Source organism: Zingiber officinale, chromosome 2A (assembly GCF_018446385.1).
Source record: "Zingiber officinale cultivar Zhangliang chromosome 2A, Zo_v1.1, whole genome shotgun sequence".
In the NCBI taxonomy this organism is placed as follows: Eukaryota; Viridiplantae; Streptophyta; class Magnoliopsida; order Zingiberales; family Zingiberaceae; genus Zingiber; species Zingiber officinale.
The window spans coordinates 173,257,089-173,262,950 of NC_055988.1; the positions used below are offsets into that span (position 1 = coordinate 173,257,089).

Sequence of the window (5,862 nt, forward strand, 5' to 3'; positions counted from 1 at the left end):
TGCACTTAAATATTTTGCAGTAACATGCTTAATATCAAGAGAAAGCATCCTATTTTTAGACATAGGAATATGAGCAATAAGCTTGCTTTGCTTTCTCAAATGAAGACTACCATCTTTTAGTTGCATATTAAAACCTTTCTCAAGCAATTGTCCAAGACTAATAATATTTGTTTTCATGTCGGACATATAATTGTTGGTGCAATATCCCGTAGGTCAAGGTTAACCTGGTTGACCAAGCTTGAGTCTTGGTTTGGGTTTCGATGTTTGACAATATATTGGGTTTAGATGATATGGACGATGCAGGTGCAGTCGTTCATTTGGGGAGATTGTTGATACAATTCTCGTTTGGTCAAGGTTGACCAGTTAAGATATGAAGGAGGGTCAAATAGGTCAAGACTGACTGGATACTTGATTGGAAAATCCTGGTGAGTGAAGCTAGGTGAAAGTCCTAACTTGGAGGTTAGGCAGAAAGGAAATCCTGGTGGGTGAAGCCAGGTGAAAGACCTAGTGAGTAAAGCTAGGCAGTGAGAAAATCCTAGTGAGTGAAGCCAGGTGAAAGACCTAGTGAGTGAAGCTAGGCAGTGAGAAAATCCTGGTGAGTGAAGCCAGGTGAAAGACCTAGTGAGTGAAGCTAGGCAGTGAGAAAATTCTGGTGAGTGAAGCCAGGTGAAAAACCTAGTGAGTGAAGCTATGCAGTGAGAAAATCCTAGTGAGTGAAGCTAGGTGAAAGTCCTAGTGAGTGAAGCTAGGCAGAAGGGAAGTCCTGGTGAGTGAAGTCAGTCACGAGAAAATCCAGATGAGTCAAGGTTGACCAGACATCTGGTGGAAGTCCAAGTAGGTCAAAGGAATTGACCGGATACTTGGCACAAGGAGAAAAGTCCAAGTGGGTCAAAGGGATTGACCAAACACTTGGTGAGGGAGTCCTAGCAGGTCAAGGGAGACCAGATGTTAGGCATGATGTACCAACAGGTCAAGATTGACCGGATGTTGGTTTGGGAGGCTTGGGACTTGGTTTCGGGCAAAAACCAGCAGCTGAATCGATCAGTCGATCGATTGGCTAGAGTCAAATCGATCGGCCGATCAATTTGGGAGTCCCCGCGAGAAGCCTTCGTCCCAATCGATCAGTGGATCGATTGGGAGACATTCACGAGCGCACAGAAGCCTGCTGGATCAATCGGTTGATCGATCCAGAGGTCCCAATCGATCAGTAGATCGATTAAGAAGCTGCGATTTGTCGCGATAAGCCCTGGATTGATCGGCCGATCAATCCAGGCAAATTTCCAGAGCACAGAGGCGCTCTGGATCGATCGGTTGATCGATCCAAAGCCTCCCCGATCGATTAGGAGCAATCCAATCAATCGAGATCTGACCGTTGGCGCAGATAAAAGTCGTTGGCGTGCGTCTTCTTCGGTAGAGCTCTCACTATTCATCTGAGATCCTCGATAGCAACTCCACAACTCTCTCTAAGCTCCAGATCGCCAGTTCTTGAAGGTTCTTGGAGGCTCTTCCAAGTCAAGAGGCAGATCAAAAGCAAGAAGAAGAAAGCTAGGGTTAGGGTTTCTTGTATTCATTGTAAGCTTTGCTTATACTTTTGTTCCCTTTCCTTTCTTTCTGTATTGAGAGTCTTGTAGGGCTTCTCCGCCTTCGGGAGTTACCGAAAATGAGTGTTTATTAGTGGAGGTGTGTGTGTGCGTGGATCCTTAGACTAGTCACCTCTTGTGAGGTGGATACCAAGTAAAATTTATTTATTAGCATTGTTGTAGTTGTTTCTTGTATTCCCGCTGCATATCTTTGAAGAAACAAGCAACGTCAAGCACGAAGATCGCGCCGAGCTATTCACCCCCCTCTAGCTCCACATTTGGTCCCAACAATAATAAACATTGGTGATGTATGTGTGAACTCTATCTTTAAGTTTGATGAGAATCTTACCTACGCCTCTTACTTGGATTTTGGATGCGTCTCCAAACGAGACTTGTCCATTCACTGTTTCATCCAACTCGGCAAACATATATTTATGCTCGCGCATATGATTGTTTGCCCCGGAGTCTAAATACCACAAATTCTTGGTTGTGGAATCTCCATCCTTTCTTGCTAGCAAAACTACATTATTGTCATTGTCTTCTTTTGATGCGTAATTAGCATTCCCTTGTACATTGTTAGAGCGACATTTCGTTGCATAATATCCAAATTTGTTGTAAGTATAACATCTTACGTTTCTTTTGTCATACCTGTAGTCTCTACCTTGATTGTTGTCTTTACTTCTTCCTCGGCTTCGAATAGAGCCCCTGCCACGACCTCTATCTTGGCCACGTCCACGAAAGTCGCCACGGCCACCGCCGTTTTCTTGTAAACCTTTGGTCTTTGACTCTTCTTTCTGGTCAATAATCGTGAGGTTGGTTTGTAGAGCTTGCTCCATAGGCTCTCTCCATCTTCTTTGCATTCTTGCTTCATGAACTTATAGAGAGCTTAATAATTCTTGCACCTTCATTTCTTTCATATCTTTTGATTCTTCTATGGCCGCAACTACATAGTCATACCTTGGCTCCAACAATCGTAGAATTTTCTCTACGACGCAACTATCTTCAATGTCGTCGTCATTTCTTCTCAATTGGTTAACAATAACCAATACCCTTGTAAAGTAGTTTGATACACTTTCAGACTCTTTCATCTTCAACAATTCAAATTCCTCATCTCAGGATTTAAAGGTGAATACTTTTTGTTCTTTCATCAACTTTATATGCTACTTGTAGGATCTCCCATGTTTTTTTAGAAGTTGTAGCTTCGGCTACTTTCTCAAAAGTAGCTTCATTAAGAGCTTTATTGATAAAGAAAAGGGTTTTCTTATATTTTATCTTTTTTTTCGCCATTGTCGTCTTCTGCGCCTCCGTTTGGTCGACTCCTTCTTGAAACGCTTTATAGTCTCTTTCAACAATATTTCACAAGACTTCGCTCTCCAGTAAGACATTCATTTAGATGCTCCAATTATCATGCTTCAAATCAGCAAGACAAGGGATAGGAAACATCGACATAGCTCTGATACCATATATTGTTGAAAAAATAAATTATCGGAAAAGTAAAAGGATTATAAAAGAAAAATATAAAATAGGAGGAGAATCTCTACGTGAAACAGGAGGAATAAAATAAAAAACTCAACTTGCTTCATTCAACAACAACAACAACAACAACAACCAAGCATTTTCCCACTAGGTGGGGTCGGCTGTATGAATCCTTTTACGCCATTGAGCTCTATCTCCTATTATATCATCATTTATATTTAAATAAATTTTATCTTGTTTTATTGTTGCTAACCAAGTCTTTTTTGGTCTTCATCTTCCTCGTTTGATATGCATATTTATCATAGTTTCGCATCGCCTAACTGGAGCATTTATTGGTCGTCTAAGTACATGTCCGTACCATCTTAAACGTGTCTCTCGGAGTTTTCCCTCAATAGATGCAACTCCGACTTTCTCTCTAATGCTCTCATTTCTTATTTTGTCCATCTTCGTATGCCCACACATCCACCTTAACATCCTCATCTCTGCAACTCTCATCTTCTGCTCGTGTGCTCGAGTCATAGTCCAACATTCAGCTCCATATAACATAGCAGGTCTAACTGCGGTTTTATAGAACTTACCTTTAAGTTTAAGAGGTACTTTACGGTCACATAAAACACTCGACGCTCCCCTCCATTTCACCCATCCTACTTGTATTCTATGTAAGACATCTCTCTCAATCCCTCCATCATTTTGTAAAAATGATCCTAAATATTTAAATCGTTCGGTTCCAGGCAACTCGTCCTCTCCTATCTTAACAATTGTTTCATTACTTCTACTATTGCTAAACTTAAATTCCATATATTCTGTCTTTAATCTACTAAGCTTAAAACATTTCCCTTCTAGTGTTTCCCTCTAAGATTCTAGCTTAGCATTTACTCAACTTGCTTCATTCATTAAAAAAAAATTATATATTTATAAACTTACTAGATAAACATCAATCTCATATAATCATAACTCTTATTATTATTATTATTATTATTATTATTATTTTATTTTCATGAAATTCTTATTCTTATCATCATCATCATGATCATCACCTCATCTATTACCGCTTCATTTATTCTATTCTATGGATAAATTTACTTTCCGAAGCGAAGTTTCACTACCTCTTCGGCGGTCGAATCTTCCACCCTGCAGCGCCTCCTCTTCCCCGGCTTCCTCTGGTGCCTCAAAAAAGCCTTCCGCCTCGGCGGCGAGCGCCGCCTGCGCATTAGCCTCGAGGTCGTCGACAGCCACATGGCCGCCGCCATCGCCGAGTGCAAGAAGACCCCCTCCGACGATCTCATCTCCCGCTTCTTGAAGAAGCGCTCCACCGACGGAGACCTCCAGCGCATAGCGCTCAACTACCTCCTCGCCGGCCGCGACACCTCCTCCGTCGCGCTGAGCTGGTTCTTCTGGACTGTGATGCGGCGGCCAGACGTGGAGCGGAAGCTCGTAACAGAGATAACGGCGGTTCTACTGGCGGTGCGCGGTTCGGGCCGGGCCAAGTGGCTCGCTGGTCCGCTAGAGTTCGACGAGATGGAACGGCTGATTTACCTAAAGGCGGCCTTGGCGGAGACCCTTCGTTTATACCCGTCGGTCCCACAGGACACAAAGTACGTCGTAGCCGATGACGTGTTGCCAATTGGGCCGGTGGTCCCGGCGGGTTCGAGCGTCACGTACTCTGTCTACTCGATGGGGAGATTGGAGACGATTTGGGGGAGGACTGCAGGGAGTTCCGGCCGGAGAGGTGGCTGTCGGCCGACGGCGACCCGTTCGAGCCGACCAAGGACACGTACCAGTTCGTTGCGTTTAACGCGGGGCCGAGGACGTGCCTGGGGAAGGACCTGGCGTACCTGCAGATGCGGTCGATTACGGCGGATCTGTTGCTGCGCCACCGCCTGGAGCCGGTGCTGGGCCACCGGGTGCAGCAGAAGATGTCGCTCACGTTGTTCATGAAGCACGGGCTACTCGTCTACGTGCGGCGAGGAACCTGGACGACGTCGACGTCCAGGGGTGGAACCAGGAAAAAAAATTCAAGGGGGCTGAATTGTACAGATATTTTTTTTACGACTAAATAAAAATATTTAATAATTAAAGTTTTACATCAACTCTTAGTCTCTTACATAATATACGATACTGCAGAAACTATACATATGAAATCTGAAATCTAACGGACAAAGGAGTTAAGCTCTAGACTCTATTCTATTCATTTCCACTATGCTGATCCCTCCAAGGCTCCAACTCTTGCATAATATACGTTACTGCAGAAACTGCAGCCAAATAAACATGAACGTCACTCACATAAATTGTAATATGCACGGAATTTTTATGAGAGAGAGCGTAGAACAGAGCAAAAAAAAAAGGTTCAGAATTTTGAGGAATCAACGATGAACAAAGACAGTTTAATAGCAAATGTTTCTGTCAATATAGAAGCAATAAGAAATAGGTCTACATCTCATTTTGCAACCCACTTGATGACTAACAACATAAAACACTCTCCATGCAAAAGCTATTAGCCATTTAACTTATTAAGTTAACCACAACCAATTGATCTTATTGATACTTAAGATTCTCATTTAAACCATATAACAGGCTGCAATACTAATACTTACAATATGTGATTGAAATGATATTGTTAGAGTTTAACAAGAGTCCAAGATACTAGAACTCGAGAGTCTTTCCATTGTCCCACTTAATACTCGACTGATTCTCTATAACCTGATAAAGTAACATTGAGAACATTTAATCTAACTTGCAAGAGAAAAAAACTAGAAGTTTAGGAAAGATTAGTCTACCTTTCTTCCATAGGTGAGCTTCATTTCCT

The 5,862-nt window shown here is 42.6% G+C and overlaps 1 pseudogene; it reads left to right on the top strand.

Moving 5' to 3' along the window:
- Positions 1–297: 297 nt before the first annotated feature.
- Positions 298–5,659, top strand: LOC122044282 (annotated as a pseudogene).
- The last annotated feature ends 203 nt before the right edge of the window (positions 5,660–5,862 follow it).